The sequence below is a fragment of the Aotus nancymaae genome, unplaced genomic scaffold (genome assembly GCF_030222135.1).
Source record: "Aotus nancymaae isolate 86718 unplaced genomic scaffold, 86718_ANA_hifiasm-v0.15.2.pri h1tg000012l, whole genome shotgun sequence".
NCBI lineage: Eukaryota > Metazoa > Chordata > Mammalia > Primates > Aotidae > Aotus > Aotus nancymaae.
Genome location: NW_026988423.1, coordinates 9,900,948 through 9,923,853, shown reverse-complemented (window position 1 = coordinate 9,923,853; position 22,906 = coordinate 9,900,948). Strand labels below are relative to the sequence as shown.

At 36.9% G+C, this 22,906-nt stretch overlaps 1 pseudogene; it reads left to right on the top strand.

The window, feature by feature from the left end:
• The first annotated feature begins 1,748 nt into the window (after positions 1-1,748).
• On the top strand, positions 1,749-22,666 carry LOC105719464 (caspase-5-like; annotated as a pseudogene).
• The last annotated feature ends 240 nt before the right edge of the window (positions 22,667-22,906 follow it).

The window sequence follows — 22,906 nt, the reverse complement described above, 5'->3', positions numbered from 1 at the left end:
TGAATTTCTGAGCTTTTAAAAATCTTCATAATTGAACACATTACAATCTCTCTCTCTCTTTTTTCTTTTTTTTTTTTGCCTTTGATTAACTATTTTTCTGGGCATATCTCTTCTGCACTATCATGTGTATTCTACTACAACCTGAAACTACCTCTGTGATCAGTCTTTGCTCAAAAAGCAGAAGTGAATTGCCACCCTCAGTAAACATTAACTGTTAAAGCAGTTTTAGGCAGTTGAAGAAAAGCATTCTAGGAAGTAGATAAGAAGATTCCCCAGGAGGCTGAGGCAGGAGAATTGCCTGAACCCAGGAGGCGGAGGTTGCGGTGAGCCGAGATCGCGCCATTGCACTCCAGCCTGGGTATCAAGAGCGAAACTCCGTCTCAAAAAAAAAAAAAAAAAAAAGAAGATTCCTTCAAAATGATCTCCAATCAAAGGGTGAGATGACAGGGAGATGGGGAAGAGAAGACACCTTCACAATTCCTCAGCACAGTTAACAAGAAATACATCTATTGAATAAACAATACTTTCCTTATTTATTTTTGTTGACTTTGTTATCAGTTGGTTATAGGTGTGTGGATTTATTTTGGGGTTCTCTATTCTGTTCCATTGGGCTATGTGTTTGTTTTTTGTACCAATACTTTGCTGTTGTGGTTACTGTACACTTCCAGCATAGCTTGAAGTCCAGTAATGTGATGCATCCATCTTTGTGAAAAGAAGTTTGGAGATTTACCAAAGAACTAAAAGCAGAACTATCATTTATTTGACCAAGTATCCCATTACTGGCTGTATCCCCAAAGGAAAACATACTGTTCTATCAAAAAGACATGCGCCTTTAAATGTTTGTCACAGCACTATTCACCATAGCCAAAAAAACAGAATCAACCCAGGTGTTCATCAATGGTGGATTGGATTAAAAAAAAAAATGTGCTACACACCTACTATGGAATGTTACATAGCCATAAAAACGAAATCCTGCCCTTTGCAGCAACATGGATGCAACTGGAGGCCATTATTCTAAGCAAATTAATGCAGAAACAGAAAACCAAATATCACATAATCTCACTTCTAAGTTGTAGGCTAAATATTGCATACACATGGACATAAAGATGGGACTAACAGACACAGGGAACTACTAGAAGGAGAAGTGAAGAAGTAGGGCAAGAGCTGAAAAACTATGTACCGGGTGCTATTCTCACTACCTAGGTGATGGAATAAATTGCACCACAAACCTCTGCGTCACCTAATATACTCATGTAACAAACTGCATATGTATCCCTGAATCCCAAGTAAAAATTGAAATCAAAAATAAACCCAAGATATACCAAATATTTGGTTAATTCTCATGGGAAGATGCAAGGAAACTAGTTAGATTTTACTCATTCAGGACAGGGTTTTTCAGATGAGCAGTGGTAGAATAACTGACAGATCAGAAGAAAAGAATGAATAGAAGAAGGTATGGAGCTATGGAGAGAGAAAAGGAAAAAGAAAACAAGGCTGAGGTGTCAAACCAAAGAACAATGTTTTGTCATTTGCATTTTTTTCCAAGGGAAGAAACTAGAGTTTAGGTTAGAAAGCCAATTGGCTGACTATAGGGCACTTCCCCATGATGAACCTAGAAGTTCCAAGCAGCAACTTTATAATCTGTAATCATGTGTCCCCACTCCTTGCAATAAGGAAATACCTACGACTTTTATTTCTGAGTCTGAGGCACTTTCCAGTGCTGTACGAAGAGACAGAGGCTGTTAGCTATGGCTGGTGAGTCTGAGGTCCTTTTCTGACTGGGAGCTGGGGACTCAGGTCTTAGAAAACCCTCGATGTATTGCTGTGTGACAGGGAGAAATACCAAAAGGGAAATAAGCCAATAGTGCACGCTGGATCTTTCTGTTATTCGTGGCATGTAGTTTGAATCATGAGACCCGGTGTTGGAGACACTGAAGAAGAGTATGTTCTCTACATGTTCTCAAGCCAGAAAAAGGTTAATTCCTTTCTTTTAGCTTCTAGTAATCAAAGGGAGAGTTTAAAAAAAAAAAGACAGAATAAATTGTTTGTGTGAGAAAACTCAAGAAATTTCTAAATGCACTCTGAAATCTTCTCTGCTTCCTCTTCATCCCAGATTAATCCTTCAGACTATGAACCTTCTTCCTAGAAACAAATCTGAGGGCCTCTGTGTTCTCAACACATTGTCATCTCTTGTCTTGAATTATATTCTTGGGATGTTTAAAGTGATTGCATTTTTTCCACCTTTCTATGTAGTCCTGGTACTAACTATTATAATGCAGTATTTCTTGGTTGCCTTCATAGATTTTTAACTGGCTTCCCACTCTCCAAAACTTAACCCTTCAGTTTATACTGCACACTACTTTCAGGCTGACTGTCTTATACACAGAAGCTGAAAAAGTCTCAGAGTTGGAGTCCTGAGCTACTTAGGCAGCTAGTATTCCAGCAGGTCATAGTGCTTCTTTGGTTTCATTCTCCTTATTGAAAAAAGGAAGAAACTAGAATAGATCAGTGGTTTCTAAACCTTGTAACATATATGAATAATTTGTAGTCATATTAAAAAAATTAGATTATACTACCTGAATAGCTCAATCTTTAATAGACTATAGACATTTATTACCCTTAAAGATGTGCAGACAATTCTTAGGAAGCTAGCCTGGCAAAGGTTGTTCTACAGGTTAGCATTATTTGCAAAGTTGGTCAGTTAGTTAACTCTCGCTTCTCACATGCTAGGGATCTATTAATGTAATTTTCTTACTCAGTAACATACATTGCCTTCTTATATTGCCATTTGAAAAATATCTAAACTTTCAGATAAGTGCTTCTATCTTTCATTCTTATTCATTTTTCCATTAATTACTCTAAGGCATGATTTTAGGTTCATAAGAAAAAAAGCAAGTATTTGCTGTATTTTACTTCACTCGTAGTTCCTTGCTATTGAGTTTCTTTATTTCTTTGATTCTCCCTGTAGTTTAATTATCTCCAGGGTTTATGTCTCACCTCACAACATTCAGTTTAAACTCCTAAAATGCAGGAATTGCTTTTTTATTTTTTGTCTATTTTGTGATACTAATAAAGCCTTTGGCCAGGGAGGAGTAAGGCAAATTCACAGCCATGGCTACCTCTTTGGCCAGGCAGGCTGACTTTACCAGTCATGGACTAGAGTCAGAGGAATCATTAGATAATAGATAAGAGAAATTGAAAGGCACAAATCAAAAATAAGTTAAGTGAATTAATCATTGTAAACAACCACGTGTAGTTTCTGTTTGTTAACGGAAACTTGTGAAAAATAGTATCCTATATAAAATGTGTAGGAATTTCACATCACTTTTCCTAGAACCAAAACTGTGATCTTGATGAATTTGGCCTCTAAATTATTCCATTCAATTTTATTATCACTGCAAATTTAATTCTGTAATCAGTAAAATAATGAAAAATAATCAATGAAAATTGTTTTTCAAAAATAATACTGCATGATAGGTATCTCATGCACTTTCTCTGACTGAATATTTAAAGTCAGTCAGTTAAGTTTGTGCTATTATTGCCATTTTATAGTTGAAGAAGATATCTAGAAAAGGACTAAAAAATTTTTATTTGGTCTAATGTCTGTTGAGAAGAGTGAATCTAGGTTGGCCTGACTCTTAAACTCAACACTCTAATGTTATGTCAATTTTCTGCAAAGAAACATGTTCAAATGGGGGCCCTGTCTCTGATCACGCCTACTTCAGTTCTGGCCCAGCCCTCCCAGCTTCCTGATTACTTTAGACACACTAAAGCCTTTGTGCTTCTTCCCTCACTGCTCTCTGCCAGGAGACCAGCCGTTACTTGTTGAAGGGGCAAATTTCTTCTAGTCTTTCTGGTCTCAGTGCCAAGTCCTCCCTCATCTGGACAGCTGTCTTCTCAAACACAATTTGCTCATGCTTATCTTGAGCATCTGCTCATTATTTAAATTCTTATAATTTTTTTATTTTACTTATTTGCATAGCTATCTTTCCACTTGACTATAAGCTTGAATGTATAAGAATATTCCCCCAAAATGGTACCCTCACCACTAGCAGAGTATTCTTCACAAACTAATACTCACTAAATTTTCTGGAATGAATAGGAGAGTAAATATGCCTTCCCTCTGCTGGAAACTTCCAGGGTGTGCTTATTGCCTATTAAATAAAATCAAACTTACTTTTTATTAAATATTCTTCAAGAGTTAGGCCATACCTAAATTTTATTCATCTGTTTCTACATTCACTCAGCTAGTGATTCAGTAGATAATTATCAGACTTCCCTTGAATGCCAGTAGTGCAGGCCTAGTTTACGGCCACATGTCCTCACAGAGCATAAAATCTAATGATGGATGCTGATAAGTAGGCTGGAAATCACAGTTAAAGGTAAAAAGTATGCTACTCTAAGAATAAACGAGGTGCCCTAGGGGCATGTACCACTGACACTCTGTCCCCTCAGATACTCAGAGAGGATTGCCTGGAAAAAAGTGCCAAATGGGCCAGGTGTGGTGGGTCACGCCTATAATCCCAGCACTTTCGGAGGCCGAGGAGGTAGATCATGAGGTCAGGAGATCAAGACCATCCTGACTAACACAGTGACATCCTGTCTCTACTATAAATATACGCACACAAAATTACCTGGGCGTGGTGGTTGGTGCCTGTGGTCCCATCTGCTCTGGAGTCTGAGGCCGGAGAACCACTTGAACCTGGGAGGCAGAGGTTTCAGTCAGCCGAGATCGTGCCACTGCACTCCAGCCTGGGTGACGGATCGAGACTCCATCCCCCCTACCCCCCAAAAATAAATAAGTGCCATCTAATTTAGACTTGAAAAATAAACATAGGAGAACAGGAAGCAATGAGAAGGTGGAAGACTGGACTAAAAACTAAGTGAAGAGCAGAATGTTTTGAATGTAATGAGCAAGGTGGGGACAGTATCACATGGGGCTGAATGAGAAGGCCTAGGTTAGAATAAGCTGAGAGGTTTCATAGTCAAATCTAGACATTGGAACATTCTTCATTGTGAAGAATAGAATAGAAGGGACTAACAGAAGGTTTATAAGGTATTCTGTGTAATTAAGAAAGAAAGGGTCCTGTAATCCCAGCACTTTGGGAGGCCAAGGTGGGTGGACCACCCAATGGTCAGGAGTTGAAGACCAGGCTGGCCAACATGGTGAAACCCTGTCTCTACTAAAAATACAAAACATTAGCTCGGTGTGGTGGCACACACCCATAATCCCAGCTACTTAGGAGGCTGAGGCAGGAGAACTGCTTGAATCCTGGAGGCAGTGGTTGTAGTGAGCCAAAATCGTGATATTGCACTCCATCTTGGGCAACAGAGCAAGACTGTCAAGGAAAAAAAAAAAAAGAGGCTCACAACTGTAATCCCAGCACTTTGGGAGGCTGAGGTGTGTGGTCAGGAGTTCAAGACCAGCCTGATCTAGATGGTGAACCCCATCTCCAATAAAAAAACAAAAATTAGCCAGACATGGTAGTGGGCACCTGTAATCCCAGCTACTTGGGAGGCTGAGGCAGAGAATTGCTTGAACTCAGGAGGCAGAGGTTACAGTGAACTGAGAGCACCAGTGCACTCCAGCCTGGGTGACAGAGAAGACAGACAGACAGACAGACAGAAAGAAAAAGAAAGAAAGAAAGAAAGAAAGAAAGAAAGAAAGAAAGAAAGAAAGAAAGAAAGAAAGAAAGAAAGAAGAAAGAAAGAGAAAGAGAAAGAAAGAGAGAAGGGAAGGAGGGAGAGAGAGAGGAAGGAAGGAAGGAAGGTAGGGTGTTGGACTGAATAGAAGTAATGAACACTTACAATTAAAACTAGTGGTCAGATTCTGAAAATGTTGAGTAAATAAAATTAATGAAGTGTGAATTGAGTTAGGGAATAAGACATGAGGAAGGCAAAAGAAGTTTAATATCACCAGGTTTTGCTGCCTTCCTGCACTTGGAGGTTTGATACTAATTTTTACTATATGGAGGAAAGGAAGAATGGAAATAGAAAAAAAAAAGCAGTTCATTTTTAAAAGTTCAGTTTAATGAGGTTGTGGGATAATTTTAAGTGATGTCTCATTGTTGGACGTTTGGGTTTCCATACGGGATCCACAACTGGACTGATCTATACATTTGAGTAATTTATTTATTATTTTAAACATAATTGATGCTATGAGAATTTACAGATTATGAAAAGAGGATCTCAAACTAACTTAATTTGTTTCTTTATAAAAATTATTTTATTTATTTAGTTGGCAAATAAAAATTTTATATACTTATGTACAAAATGATGTTTGAAATATATATTGTAGAATGCCTAAAGAGCTAAATAACATGCATTACCACATATGCTTATGTTTTTTGTGATTATAGCACTTAAAATTTACACTGTAAATTTTCAAGAATACATCATTAACTATGGTCACTATGTGGTGCAATAGATTTCTTAAATCTATTTATCCTATCTAATTGAAATGTTTCCTTTGACTAACATCTCCCCAAACTTCCTGCCTTCTCCTAATCACTTCCATTCTACCCTCTGCTTTTATGAGTTTAACTCTTTTAGATTTTACACATCAGTAAGATCATATGGTATTTGTCTTTTGGTGCTCAGCTTGGCTTATTTTATTTAATATAATGCTATCCATGTTCATCAATGTTGTCACAAATGACAGGATTTGTTTCGATTTTCTAAAGCTGAATAGTGTTGTAATAGGGATATAAACCACATTTTCTCCATCCATTCATCCATCTATAGACACTTAGGTTTATTTTATATCTTGGCTATTGAGAATAATGCTGCAATAACAATGGAAGTGTATATGTCTTTTCAACATACTGACTTAATTTTTAAAATATATACTAAATATTTGGATTGCTAGATCACTTGTTACTTCTATTTTCAACTTTTTGAGGAGTTCCCTATTGTTTTTCATTGTGACTGTACTAATTTCTATTTTCATCAACAGTATACTAGAGTTTCTTTTTCTCAACATCCTTTCCAACACTTGTTATCTTTTCTTTTTTTTTTTTCTTGATAATGGCCATTGTTATCATTCTAACAGGTGTGAGGCAGTATCTCATTGTGGTTTAATCTCCCTGTAATCAGAGATATTGAGCATTTTGTACATACCTGTTGGGCATTTCTGCATCCTCCTTTGAAAAATGTCTATTTTGCTCCTTGGCTCATTTTGTAATATTTGTTTTCTTCTTGTTGAATTGTGTTTTTTATATATTTTGAATATTAATATTTTATCCAATATATGAATTCAAATATTTACTCCTTAACAGTTGGTTATTTCTTCACATTGTTGTTTCCTTGGCTTTGCAGAAGCTTTTTAGTTTGATGTAATCTCATTTCTTACTTTTGCTATTGTTGACCATGTTTTTAGTGTCATATCCAAAAATCATTGTCTATACCAATGTCATTAAGCTTTCCCATGTTTTTGTGTAGTCGTTTCATAGTTTCAGTTATTGCGCTTATGTGTTTAATCCATTTGGAGTTGATTTTTGTATATGGTGACAGATAAGGGCCCAATTTCATTCTTCTGCTCATGGATATTTAATTTTCCCAACATCATTTATTGAAGAAAATGTCCTTAGCCTATTGTGTGTTCTTAAACTTTGTCAAAAATAAGTTTACTGTAAATAACGGGGTTTATTTCTGGGTTTTTTGTCCTGTTCCTTTGTTCTCTGTTTTTATGTTACATTCTAGTTTGATTACTATAACTTTATAGTATGTTTTAAAGTCAGGTTGTGTGATGCCTCTAGTTTTGTTCATTAATCAAGAGTGCTTTGGTTATTTGAATTTTTTTGGTAATTTCATATGAATTTGAAGATTGATTTTTTATTTCTGCAAAAATTGGAATTGGAGGTTTAATAGGAATTTTATTGAATTCATAGATTTATTGGGTATAATAGACATTTTAATAATATTAATATTTCCAATTCATGAACATAGGATAGCTTTCCATTTTTGTGACTCTCATTCAGTTTCTTCTGTCAATGTTTTATAGTTATGGGTATATACATCTTTAACTTTTTTAACTTTACATTTATACTTTATTATTTTGTGGAATTTTTTGTAGCTATTATAAATGAGATTTTCATCATCCATTTTTAGTTTATTGTCATTATAAAAATGATACTCATTTTTGCATGTCGTTTTTGTATCCTTCAAATTTACTGCATTTGTGTATTAGTTCTAACAGATTTTTGGTGGCGCATTTAGTGTTTTCTTAATATATGTAGGATAGTGTCATTCATAAACAGGACATATTAAATTCTCCCTCTCCTATTTTGATGCCTTTAATATCTTTCTGTTGTCTAATTTCTCTGATTAGGACTTCTAGTACCATGTTGAACAGAAGTGGTGGAAGTGGGTCTGTGTGTTTGTCATATGTGGCATTTATTGTGTTGTTAACCTCTTTAGATTAATTGCCTATCATATTTTTCCACATACTGATTCGGTCAATACTATATTAGTTTACTAAGCATGGAAATAAGTTAAACAGAACTTCAAAACTCAGGCAGAGTAGATATTCCACAAACTAACCTGTGTACTCTTTGCAAATCTTCACATTCCCTGTTCCAACATCTACATTGCATTTAAAACCAACATTTTTGTCTCCTCTTCCAAGAAGCCTCTATTAACTCACGTCCTGGAATTTTATCATCTTTTCTGAGTTCCTTAAGCATCTTTTCTGTGTTCTCTTAAGAAGCCCTTCATCAACTGTCATGTAATGTAATTTAATGATTTAAGAGTAGGGCTCTGGATTCTGAACACTTGAAGTTCCACTCCTACTCCCCAGTTACTTTATACTCTGTTTTCTTTTCACAGGATTACATTCAATTACTTAAGTTACTTATCAGTATATGTTTCCTTTTCCATATAAATGAGGTTAATATGCATTTCACATGGAGTTTTTGTGAAATTTCAGTAATGCACTTGACTTCATGGGGGTTCAATATATATTAACTATTATTACTGAAAGCGTGTCATGGTTTACTACATGGAATGTGGTGTAAAAATACGATTTGAACCCTACCTAATTCGTGTTATTTAGGGTAACCTATTAAATGACTTATAAAATTGATAAAATAATAAATATTCTACTGGTTTATTGTGAGGGTCCAGTATACTACTATTTGTAAAGTAATTAGAAGAGAGATTTGTAAATAATAATGATAACAATGATAATTGACATTGTTTCATTTTTTAATTACAATAAATACATAGGAGACGTTACCTTCATTAAATGCAATTAGGTAACTTTTCTCCTGTTTTGAAACTTCCATGTGTCTTTCTCATAATAGTTGGTTCATTATTGACATATGAACTCAAAATAACCTGGAAAATGAGTATGGTACTTCTGGGCCAGTTTTGTTCAATGTCCTGACATGTTTTCTTTAGAAAATTTATTTTGTGTGAAAATTATCCTTATATCTAGATGAACTAGATAACTATATTTATAGATTTAACTAAGAAGAGAGGAGATATCTGGCTTTTCCACATACAACCTGCTTAAATCATATCTCTTGTATTGAAATAAAAGATTTATTACATTATATATATATATATGTATATGTATATATATTTCCTGGTAAAAATTCAAATTATACTAAGGAGTAATACATTGAGTCAGTGTCATATTAATCTACCATAATAGTTATCAGATATTTTCAATTCTAAATTTTGGTTTGAAAATAAAAAGACCCTAAAGAATTATATATCTCGATGCATTTATCCACTTAATGATTAAGTTGGATGTTAGCTTATGTAGTAAGCAAGCAGATTAAGTACTTTTAAGCATTTTGAGCAGAAAATTGTTAATTATCACAATTGGGTATAGCTTGTGTGTTAAAAAATGCAAATTCAAAGATACAGTGCTTTCACCAAGGAAGCTAAATACAGAGAAGAGGAAAGATCCTACAATCTAGTAGGAATAATTTACAGACTAGACAAGAGAATGGACTGTCCTGGGTGCATACATTTCAGGTAGATCATCATGAGCTTTGAGCAAGAGAAAGAGAAATCTGAATATAGTGGATGACCAGGAGTTTAGCATTAGGCCCAATGCTGCAGAAAGGAAAAAGACACGCTATAAAAAACAAACTTAAACGGCAATAAATTGTTAAACGTAACCTGGTATGAATTTGATGGGCCAGAGAATGCTATAGGTACAAAGAAGTAAGTGAGTATTTGTTGGGGACATGGTAAGACAAAATGCATTTTCAAGGGCGTTTCACATGACAGGGCTGTGTTGAAAGCAAGGGCAGAACTCTAAGCTGTGCCCACAGTTGAAGGAGTCTTTCTATATCTGACAGAAGACAGTTGCAAAAAAAAAAAAAAAACTTTAACAATGTCAAAGCTCTGTTCAAATGCATGCTTCAGAATAGACTGAATAACTTGGTGAAGAAAAGAGTTCTCAAATTGAAGGAAAAGGAAAAGAAAAAAGATTACAATGCCAAAATTGAAGGCAAGGCCCTCGTCTTGACAGACTACATGCTAAAGAACTATGTGGCTGGACAAACATCTATCCAGACCCTACCTAATATGGCTAAAAAGTCCACCAATATTTTTAGGTAAGACCGGATATTTACAGCGGATATCTCTAATTTTTTAGCATCTACTCAACTCTAAAACCCACGCAGTGTCTTCTGTGATCCTCCTGTCCTTCCTTTATGAGACTATCATTTTCACTAAGCCTGTAATTTTTCTTTTGGGGATTACTTTGTCTCTTGTGGGGTGGGATCCAGTTTCCAATCAGCTAAAAGGCTGAATCCCTGGGTTCAGACTGTGCATGGAAATAATTAATAGTAGAGGCTTGTAGTAAGACATACTCAAACCTAAACCTAGATTCTGTCATTAGTAAGCTATGTGGCTTCCTGCCTGTATCTTAGCTTCTCTTGCTGCCTAATCATCAGTCTTAACACCTATGAAATGGGGACAATTTCAGTACTTTCTCACAAGACTGTGGAAGGCTAGAAACATTGTAATGGCAGGCATCAACATGCCAACAACTCCCAAGATATTAGCTCTCATCCAGAACTCTCTTCTCTGAGTGCCAGACTCATTTAGCTCTAGCTGCATTTTCAACAATTCCGCTCCAGTGTTTCACTGGCTTTATTAAATTAAACACTTTTTCTTCCAACCAAATTTGTTCCAGCTTTAACCCCTTTCCATTTTAGTAAAGGAAACTAACATATATCAAATTTCTCCCACCAGAAGGCAACTGGTTTCTTTACCAATGACTAGCAGTAATTAGTAGAGTGCCAGGCACAAATATGTATCACTTTGATATCTATATTTCCCGATAAAAATTCAAATTATGCTAAGGAGTAATGATTAACCTGATGTCACATTAATTCACCATGCTAGATTAGTCATCAGATTATTTGCAATTTCAAATTTTGATTGAGGAAAAGATGCTAAAAAAATTAGCACTCTGGATGCAGTCATTCATTTGTTCATTAAGCCATGTATTTAGCAAGCATACTAAGTACTTTTAAGCATTTTGAGCACTAAGATGTTAATGAGCACAAAGATGTGGGTATAGGATGTGTGTTAAAAATGCAAATTCAGAAATATAGTGCTTTCCCCAAGGAAGCTAAATACAGCAAAGAGGAAAGATTGTATCATCTAGTAGTATTTACAGTCTAGACAAAAGCATGGACTGTCCTGGGAGTGCAAACTTCAGGTAGATCATCATCATCATGAGCTGTGAGCAAGAGAAAGAGAAATGTGAAAACAGTGGGTGACCAGCAAGTTAGCATTATGCCCAATAAAGGGAGAAGAAAATCCATAAAAACAAATTTAAGAGGCAATGAATTGCTAAGCACAGTCTGGTATGAATTTGATGGATGAGAGAATTCTGCAGTTACAAAGGAAAAGGTGTGTTATTCATTGGGGACATAGTAAAATAGAATGTATTTTTAGAGGAGTTTCGTATTACAGAGTTATGTCTTAGGTGAGGGCAGAATTATTTAAGCTGTACCCGTTGTTGAAGGAGTCTTTCTATTTCTGACAGAAGACAACCACAAAAACAAAACACTTAAGACGTTGGAATACCTGGGCAAAGATTTTCTTCATGGTGTTTTTAATTATTTGTCAAAACACAATGTTCTGCCATTGAAGGAAGAGGAAAAGAAAAAATATTATGATGCCAAAATTTAAGACAAGGCCAGGTCTTGGTAGACTCTGTGCAAAAGAACCATGTGGCTTGTCAAATATTTATTCAAACCGTTCTCAATATGGACCAAAAGATCATCAGGGCAAAAAGTAAGGCCGTGTACTTATAAATATGTCAAAATTTCCAGAATTTATTCGACTCCAAGATCCATTCAGTGTTATCTGTGATTCCTCCTATACTTTCGTTTCTAAACTCTCATTTTCAGTAAACATGTCATGTTCCTGTTAGAGACCAGCTTATCTTTTGTGGGATGGGTTTAAATTTCCAATTACTTAAAAAGCTGTGTCTTTGTGTTTAGGCTGTGCATAGAAATAGTTAACAGGGGAGATGTTTTTAGTAGGGGGTACTTAAACCAAAACCTATATTCTGTCACCTGTGAACTATGCAGGTTCAAGCAAGTTTCCTAACCCTCTATACTCCCTAGTCATCAGTCTTACCACCTGTGAAATGTGGACAATTCCAGTACTTTCTCACAAGACTGTCTATAGCTAGAAACATTGTAATACCAGAAACCACATGTCAACAACTTCCAAGATATTAGCTCTCATTCAGAACTCACTCATCTGAGCTCCAGACTCATTTAGCTCTACCGGCATATTCAACAATTATGCTCCAGTGTTTCACTGGCATCACAAAATGAATACAGCTAGAATTAAACGCTTTGTTTTCCACAATAAACCTCTTCCACTTTTAAGCCTTTTCCATTGCAGTAAAAAGAACTAACATGTACTAAGTTTCTGCTACCAGAATGTAACTGGTTTCTTCACCAATTAATAGGAGTAATTAATAGAGATCCTGGCACATAGCCGATACCTAATTAATATGTGATGAATAAACAAATGAAGTATATGCATGCAATAAACAGAAGTTTTCTTAATTATTATTTGGATGCTACAAATTAGAATTTTCCAGTGTTTACTCATTTCTGTGCATTACAAAAATATTATCAGGGAACAACTATAAAATGTTTAAATTTTATAAAATTTCAAAACTTTTGACCCAGGTTGAATTATCAGTATTATTACAGCCTAAATATTCTCAGAATCACGTTTTCCAGGGATGGACTCAATTTTCTGTAGATTTTAAACTGAAATCTTCAGCCCTGAACTACTAGAGTTTACACATGATCATGAACATAAAGCAACATAAACTGTTCAAACCTTACTACACAAAATAAACTCCCCTTATCTGTAAGGAAATGTTGTTCTCCTCAACAGAAAGCACATGCTAATACAGTTGTCCAAGATTTTAGGCAAGAATGCATTATTATTAGTATTTAAAATGGTCTTTTGCAGGTATTTTGCTTTTGCTCAAACCTGGGATGGCATGGGAAAAAATATATCGGTTTTAAAAAATCAGAGACAATGCAACAAATAGGAATCATATTTGTAGCAATAAGGGCTTAAAAATGATTTTAGCAATCCTAGATATCATACATAATGAGCACTAAATTCTAAATGAAATAGTCTATCCAATCAGCAGAGGATGTGGCGAGAAGGAAATAGCTGCAGATCCCTGCAGGAGGGGTCCAGTGGATCCCTGAACTCTATTTGTATTTGGATTCTCCAGAGTGATCAATCCCAGGATACTTTGAGGACACTGATCCAGTGGACGTGGAAGCCTGGTGGGCTGGACTATTAGAAGAGGTATAGGCCTTAGCCAGGCCTTTGGATATGATTATAATTCTGAGGGTTTCCAGCAGAACACTGGATTCTGGAGCACAGGATAAGAAGAATTCTAACTATTCATTTGTTCATTTAACAAACTGTTCTATATACAGAGATATACTATATATATATATATGTGTATATATATATGTGTGTATATATATGTGTGTATATATATGTGTGTATATATATGTGTGTATATATATGTGTGTGTGTATATATATGTGTGTATATATATGTGTATGTATATATGTGTGTGTGTGTGTGTATATATATATATATGTACACACTGTATAGCAATACTGTGATTTAGTCAGAGAAATAACCATGTGAGTCCCTATATGCTGTGGGAAATTGTTTTTCTGACCCTGTACCACTCCTTTCTTGTTGTGTCAATGTAAACAGATTCCAGAGCAGATTCCTGAGAGATTCCTGTTTCACTAGGTAACAGATAATCTCAAATTGAAATTTTTATATAAACTCCTAATTTCCACATTACTTCCTGTTGCACTGCCAGGCTAATAGAAAGTCTCTTTGGAAGCAGACTGCACTATAGTATTTATTATTTTGTAATAAAAATAATACTTTTATAATAATTCTACTGTTGGATATAAAATAGAATATCTGTCTAATTTCTAATTTTACTTGAAAACACCTGTTCTACACACAGACACATAAAAGTCGTTAGGAGATGACCGTTAAGTTAGGAAATTCTCCAAACCTTTAAGTAGGAAAACATATCCTCACACTAGGAATATATCACGACCCTGGATGTCTTCGCATTGGCGGAATTTTCTGAAATGAGAAGAAAATGCGTATGATAAAAGGGATGCTTAGAAGGTTTGGTTTCCTTACATACTTAGAACATGTTAGGACTTAGAACCCCAGAGCTCAGGATTTTATCATACACTTTAGCAAGACATTTATTTTAAAATATTATTAGAAATGAATAGAAACAAATGATTGAAATAGAAAAAAACACATGAAATACTACAAAGCAATATACATTTTACACAGGTTAATATTACTTTACTCATGGTTCCTATATCTTGGTTGGGTCATGTAACTAAACATAAATAATATGCCTATTCAGACATTCCTTTCCTGAAAAGAAATCTTGTTATTAGATCTTAGTAAGCTTTTCTTCTAATTTGTATATATAAATTCCTTTTTCTTTTGCAGAAGGAGGGCTCAATAATCTTGCACAATATCAGTCAAAAGAGATCAGTGTTACATTTCACAAGGGAACAGATCGGAATGACTCAGAACCAAAATTATCCAAAAGAGATGTATTATTTCTTCACATTACAAAATATGAGTTAGAAAACTGAATGTTGGCTATCCAGTACTTGAAAGACAAGATGTCCAGAGTTACGTCAGAATCGCATACAAATATTTGTCCCTTTGATCTTAGACACAGTACTATTGTCACTAGACAACATTTCTTCATGAATAGGTGATTTCACAATTTGTTGAAAGATAACTGGCCCATTTCTTCTAGAAAAGTTAGTATTTCACATAAAGGATGCTTAAAAAAATACCATGATGGTACAGAATTCAATATTCTGTTAAGTGGTGTATATGTATCTGTATGTGGTGTGGACTAGGAGGGGACTATGACTCCAAAATGGGATGTGGTCCTGTTCAGTTTTGTAGCCTCCAGCCTCATGTAGCTATTAAGTACTTAACTTGTGGCTAGTGATACATGTTGGCATACTAATATTTTGTATATATTATGTTAAATATATTATTAAAAATAACTTTAGCTTTTGTAAATGTGTATTAGAGAATTTAATATTGCACATGGAACTCACATTGTATTTCAAATAGATAGCACTCTGACAAGTATTTATTTAGTACACTCTTGCTGAGACACAGTAGAAAGTCCAAATAAATGAATGAGCACCCCAGGGTAAAACCACTGGAAAAATAGAATTGTTTTATGAATATAGAAAAGTCAAATCTAACCCTAAATCATCAAGATTTTTTCTCCCAAATAATCAGAATCTATGATTGCATTTTTTTTTTTTTTTTGGTGGGGTGAGTGGGGAGGTCTGCTTTCTCTATTAGAAAATTCCTTTTTCTTTCTCAGTAAGAATACATTTCCTTAAGGTGGAAATTAGGTACAGCTATAACCCCTACATGCAAAGAAGTCTTTTTGCTAGGATTTTTCTCTGTCTCTCCCAAACTTCTTAGGTGATAAATTGAGTCACAGAGGCAGAAGCCATAATTTATATTTTGTGATATCCCACAGCTCTTTTGCAAATCGAGGCTGGACCACCTGAGTCAGTAGAATCTACAAATACTCTTAGACTTTGTCCTCATGAAGAATTCCTGACACAGTGTAAAGAAAAACATGATGAGGTGCTGTGCTCTCTGCATGAAATAGGGAAAAAGAGAGAAACAATTGCTTTTATTAAATGCACTATTTTTTTAATGGGGTCTTGCTCTGTTGCCCAGTCTGGAGTGCCATGATATGATCATAACTGACTGCTATCTTGAACACATTAGTTCAAGGGATTCTCCATCTTCAGCCTCCCAACTAACTAGGACTACAGATGCACACCACCACCAAGCCAGGCTGATGGTTCTAAAGTTCTGTAGAGACACAGCCCCGCTATGTTGCCCAGGCTGTTCTCTAAAACCTGGCTTCATGAGATCCACAGCCATGGTCTCCCAAAGCACTGGGATTACAGGCTGGAGCCACAATGCCAGCCATAAATGCACAAATACTTAAAGCACTAAATGATTGTGGGTGGTGACAGTGGAAACCTTTATGATCGATGCTTTCAGCAGGCAAGGGTTCACATGGCTTCAAACAGAACCAATGTTCATTCAACATGTGATAAAACATAGATTCCTCATTTTTTTTTATTTATTGACTTTTGTATCTATTTGAGATTTATTATAATTTCAGCTATAGCCACAGAATAAAAATGTTTATAAGATAACAGGGCTGAGTAATAATTGTACTCTAGTTGAAAAGCCTAGACATGAAACACATTTGAAAAATATAATTATGGCTTGAAACTCACTGTAAGTTCATATTTTTAAAATAGTACCAAAATAGTCATAATATGGAAGACAAAGAATCTTTGTATATTCATTTTTACTGGAACCAATGAAAACACCTCTTGGTTTATATGAAATTTGGTATGAACCTGAATATAAGAAATGGGTGAGTAGGTGGAGAAGAAAAAGGAAAATGAAGGTGGCAGAAATTATTCTAGTTTCCTCAAGATGCTTGAGTAATCATTCTAAGATATGTCCTGGTTCTTGCTCTGGACTCTTGAGAGGAAGGAAGGCAGTGTTTTTTGACAGAGGTTAGGGAAGGGGGCAGCTGCATGAGGTCTTAAAAAAGCAAAATTGTGAGGCATATGGAGGTTGAAAAGAGACTCGGGTAAGCATCGTTACTTCATTTCTATCTCCTGCAGATCTATCTAATAAAGGAGAGAAAGGACCGCAGACACCTGGCTCTCATCATATGCAATACAAAGTGTGACCATCTGCCTCCAAGGAATGGGGATTATGCTGACATCACAGGGATGAAGGGGCTGCTTCAGGACCTGGGCTACACTGTGGTTGAAGAAAAGAATCTCACAGCCAGGGTAAGAACCCCTCAGCCACCTCACACTCATACATATTCAAAACATATTCTTCTAATAATTAGTTAGCGTTATAGAATCTCAACAAGGTTTAACAACCTCTGGGTTCATGTGTGTGTGTGTGTGTGTGTGTGTGTATACATTCACACATATACTGGCAAATGAAAGTACTAAATACATAAGTCTGTGTCTCTTTTGAGCCTTGAATATCCTCAACTCCGTAAAAGGAGACAAAACAAGATTGGCATGTAGTTAGTTGCACAATGCTTATTGAGTTCCAATATGATCAGGTGATTGGGATGTAACCCCAAGATTCCACAGAAAATCATAGAGTAATGTGTTTTAGCCAGGAGTGCACTCTTAAAACAAATATTAAATCCAAAATTTTGGGCCAAGAGCTTTTCCTGACACTGTGGATTGGTCTGTAAATGAGACAAGAAGTTTCAAATTAACGAGAACCTAAGTTAGAGTGGAGGTAAAATCTCACAATAGAATCAAACCGGACAATTTCAGAGAATGAGTGCATGTATGTGTCTATATAAGAAAAACAAGAGACTTCAAAGTAGGCAAAAAGTAAAGAAAAAGGAAACATGGCACTCCAGCCTGGACGACAGAGCAAGACTCCGTCTCAAAAAAAAAAAAAAAAAAGAAAAGAAAAAGAAAAAGGAAACACGAGAGAGAACGTTGGATGGGGTGCAATGTTTTTGGGTTGGTCCAGAAAAGACTATGTGGGGAGAGTACACAGAAGTTGGACTGACTACCTGAAGATGTATCTGGGAAGATGCGAGTTCAGTGCCTTCCAGTAGGGGGAGCTATCTGTGAAGGAGCTGAGCTGAAAATGTAACTGGCACATGAAAGGCACAAAGAGACCAGTGTGACTAGAGATTGAAGCAGAAAAGACATAGTGTGAGGTTGAGTATGGTCAGGCCAGAAGATTGATTTTATTCTAAGCAATGTCAGTTGGGTTTTAGAAGAAAAGTGGTGTGATGCGTTTATAACACGACTCTTGCTAGAAAAGGAGAGAAAAGAGCTAGGTTTTTAAAAAGTAATACAAGTAACATATACAAACATAAAATATATTAAGAAGACGGTGTGTGGTATGCCAGCATGGAGAAAAAGTAGAACCCACAGCCCCATTACAAAGGAAAAATAAAACTATAAAACAGCTGCCATGATTGAGTAAGCACAATGTGAAGCACCACGACCAGCATATTACATATGTTTCCTGTTTCACTCATGGCAAATCTAGGATGTCCTATTAATTGTGATGCTTCTTCGACTGAAGTTAGACATTGCTCTTTCCCAGGATATGGATTTAGAGTCTTTAGACTTTGTTCACAAGATCTGAACTGGTGGATAGCTCCATTTTTTCCTTTAAAAGACTATTTTCAGGGCTTTTTCCTTTAGAAATACAGATATAAATTATAGTAAATATGTAACTTTGAAGAATTTAGAACTTAGCAGGAGAGGCGGGAAGAATAAAGACAGTTATGATAGAGAAAGCATGATGTTAAAAAGGACTTTTTTTTCCAAATCCCAGAGTTTACTATTGACAAATCCAGGAAGACAATCTGCATATTTCTATCCTTTGCTAACAGTGTTGAGAAATACAAAGTAATATTCAATTCAACCCTATATCCCTAATACTTCACAGTCTCCTTGAGAATGTATGACAGTCAACAAACAAAAAAGTAATAGCAGACAGAGCATGAGACTCTGAATAAGCACTACAGTATATCAAATGCAAAATTATGCACCTGCATTGTACAGGCGAAAATAGTTTGGGGTTAAATCAGTCACTCAGTGATGTGAAGATTTTGAAGAACTGGAAGAAATACAAATTCAGTTTCAATAATGAGACTTTTCTAATCCTAAACTCATTAAAAGTGAAGGTGAATTTCTGACCTCTTGAAAGTCTCCAGTGTTGAACATCATACTGCCATTTTTTTTTTTTTTTTAAGTTCTGGAATACATGAGTAGGATGTGTAGGTTTGTTACATGGGTAAACATGTGCCATGATGGTTTGCTGCACAAATCAACCCATCACCTAGTTATTAAGCCAAAGTGCATTAGCTCTTTTCCTAATGTTGTCCCCTACCCCCCATCCTCCTCTCTGGCCCTGGTATGTGTTTTTCCCTTCCCTGTGTTCGTGTGTTCTCATTGTTCAGCTCCCATTTATAAGAACATGCAGTGTTTAGTTTTCTGTTGCTGCATTAGTCTGCTGAGGATAATGGCTTCCAGCTTCATTCTTATCCCTGCAAAAGACATAATCTCATTCTTTTTTATGGCTGCATAGTATTCCATAGTATATATGTACCACATTTTCTTTATTCAGCGTATCATTGATGGGCATTTGGGTTAATTTCATGTCTTTGCTATTGTGAATAGTGCTGCAATGAACATATGCATGCATCTATCTTTATAATAGAATGATTTATATTCCTTTGGGTATATACCCAGTAATGGTATTTCTGTATCAAATGGTGTTTCTGGTTCTAAATCTTTGATGAATCACCACACACTTTTCCACAATGGTTGAACTAATTTATATTCCCACCAACAGTGTCTCTTGAATACAGCATGCTGGTAGATCCTGTCTTTTTATCCAGCTTGCCATTCTGTATGCTTTAATTGGGGTATTTAGCCCATTTACTTTTGAGGTTAATATTGTTATGTGTGAATTTGAACTTGTCATGATGATATTGGCTGGTTAATTTTGCAGACTTGTTAATGTAGTTGCTTCACAATGTCATTGGCTCATGTATTTTAATATGATTTTATAGTGGCTGGTAACAGATTTACTTTCCATGCCTAGTGCTTCCTTCAGGACCTCTTGCAAGGCAAGCCTGGTGGTGACAAAATCCCTTAGCATTTGCATGTCTGAAAAGAATTTTATTTCTCCTTTGCTTATGAAGCTTAATTTGGCCAGATATGAAATTCTGTGTTGGAAATTTTTTTAATAAATGTTGAATATTTGCCCCCAGTCTTTTCTGGCTTGTAGTGTTTCTGCTGGGAAGTCCACTGCTAGTCTGATGGGTCTCCCTTTGTAGGTGACCTGGCCTCTCTCCCTGGCTGCCCTTAACATTTTTTCCTTCATTTCAGCCTTGGGATTGATCTTCTGGTGGAGTATCTTCCGGGATTTTCTGAATTTCCTGAATTTGAATGTTGACCTGACTTGGTAGGTTGGGGATGTTCTCTTGCATGGTATCCTGAAGTGTGTTTTCCAACTTGGTTCCATTCTCTCCATCTTTTTCAGGTATTCCAATCAGTCATAGGTTCAGTCTTTTTATACAGTCCCATAATTCTTCGAGGTTTTATTCATTCCTTCTTTATTTTTTCCTCTAATCTTGTCTCCTTGCCTTATTTTAGCAAGGCAGTCTTCAAGCTCTGATATTCTTTCTTGGGCCTGGCTGATTCAGCTATTGATACCTGTATTTGTATCATGAAGCTCTCCTGCTGTGTTTATCAGCTCCATCAGGTTATTTGCGTTCCTCTCTAAACCAGTTATTCTAATTAACTGTTTCGGTAATCTTTTATCATGATACTTAGCTTCTTTGCATTGGGTTAGAACATAATCCTTTAGCTCAGCCAAGTTTGTTATTATCCACTTTCTGATGCCTACTTCTGTCAATTCATCCATCTCAGCTTTTGCCCTGTTCTGTGCCCTTGCTGGAGAAGTGTTGAAATCATTTGAGGAGAAAAGGCATTCCAGCTTTTGAAATTTTCAGCCATTTTACATTGGCTTTTCATCATCTTCGTGGATGTATCTACCTTTAATCTTTGAAGCTGTTGACCTTTGGATGGGATTTTTGTAGGGTCTTTTATGTTGATGCTCTGATTGTTGCTTTCTGTTTGTTTTAACAGTCCGGTCCCTCTTCTGCAGGTCTGCTGCAGTTTGCTGGGGGTCCACTTCAGACACTGTCGGCCTGGATATCACCAATGGAGGCTGCAGAACAGCAAAGATTGCTGCCAGCTCCTTCCTCTGGAAGCTTCATCCTAGAGGGACACTGACCTGACGCTAGCCAGAACTCCTCTGCATGAAGTGTCTGTGTGTCTGGCAACCCCGTTGGAGGCACGGGATCAGGAACTCACTTAAGGAAGCAGTCTGGCTATCCCTTAGCAGAGCTGGTGCACTATGCTGGGGGACTCCCCCTTGTCTGGATCTCTGGGACTCTTCAGAGCCGGCAGACAGGAGAGATTAACTTGGCTGCCCCTCCCCCGAGATGCTCTGTCCCAGGGAAATGAGAGTTCTGCCTATAAACTTCTGGCTGGAGTTGTTGGAATTCCTTCAAGGATGCCTTGCCCAGTGAGGAGGGATGGGTCCAGGTCCCACCTAAAGAAGCAGTGTGGCCATGATCTGCCACTGCGGCTGTGCTACACTGTGGAGAGTGCAGTCCAATCCAAACTGCTCAGCCTCCGTAGCTCCAGTAGGGGAAAACCACTGAGGAGAGCTACAGCAATGGCAGTCGCCCTCCCCTGGGGAACTCGGTCATCTGAGGCAGACTCCACGCCGCTATGCTGGCTAGTCGGGATTCTAATCCAGTGGATCTAAGCTTGTAGGCTTCTGTGAGAGTGGGACCCACTGAGTGAGGCCATTTTACTCCCTGGCTTTAGCCCCCTTTCCATGGGAGTGGACGGTAATTTTGCCTCACTGGAGTTGCTGGAGTATGTAAAAACTCCTGCAGCTCAGTGCCTGCCCCAACCGCCACTGACCAGAGCAGCAGCCGAGGGTCTACCCGGTTTTGTGCTTGAGACCCAAGGCCCTGGTGGCGTACGGTCACGAGGGGATCTCCTGACCCTGGATTGCAAAAATCCTGGGAAAACAAGTATCCCCGTACATAGCGCAGTCCCTCACTGCCTTCCTTGCCTGAGGGAAAGAGGTGCCTTTGTCCCATGTAACTCCTGGGTGAACTGCCACCCGACCCTGCTTTTCCTTGCTCTCTGTGAGTTGCACCAACTGCCTAGATAGTCCCAATGCGAGGATTTGGGTATCTCAGTTTGAAATGCAGTATCTCACCTTGGGTGTTTGTCTCAGGAGCTGCAGACGGGAGCTGTTTCTACTCGGCCATCATGGCTCCTCCCTCAACTTTTTCTTTCTCCTTTCATAAACTGTACTTCTGGCTATATCTCTATACAATCACACATTAATTCTGCTACAGCCTGAGACTACTTCTACAATCAACTTTCATTCAGGGGATATCAAAAAGCAAAGGTAAACTTTCACCTCAGTAAAAATTAAATGTTGTGGCCATCTTTGGTAGTAAAAGGGAAGCATGCCAGGGAGTAGACAGAGGGTTCTTACAGCATTATCGCCAATAAAAGGTTAAGACCACAGGGAGACAGAGAGGGGAAGGCATCGTGAGGAGCCATCAACACAGTTTAAGCAGGGAATGTGAACTATTTGGTTAATTCTTATGAGGAAATGAAAAAAGACTTGTCAGATTAAACTCTTTCAG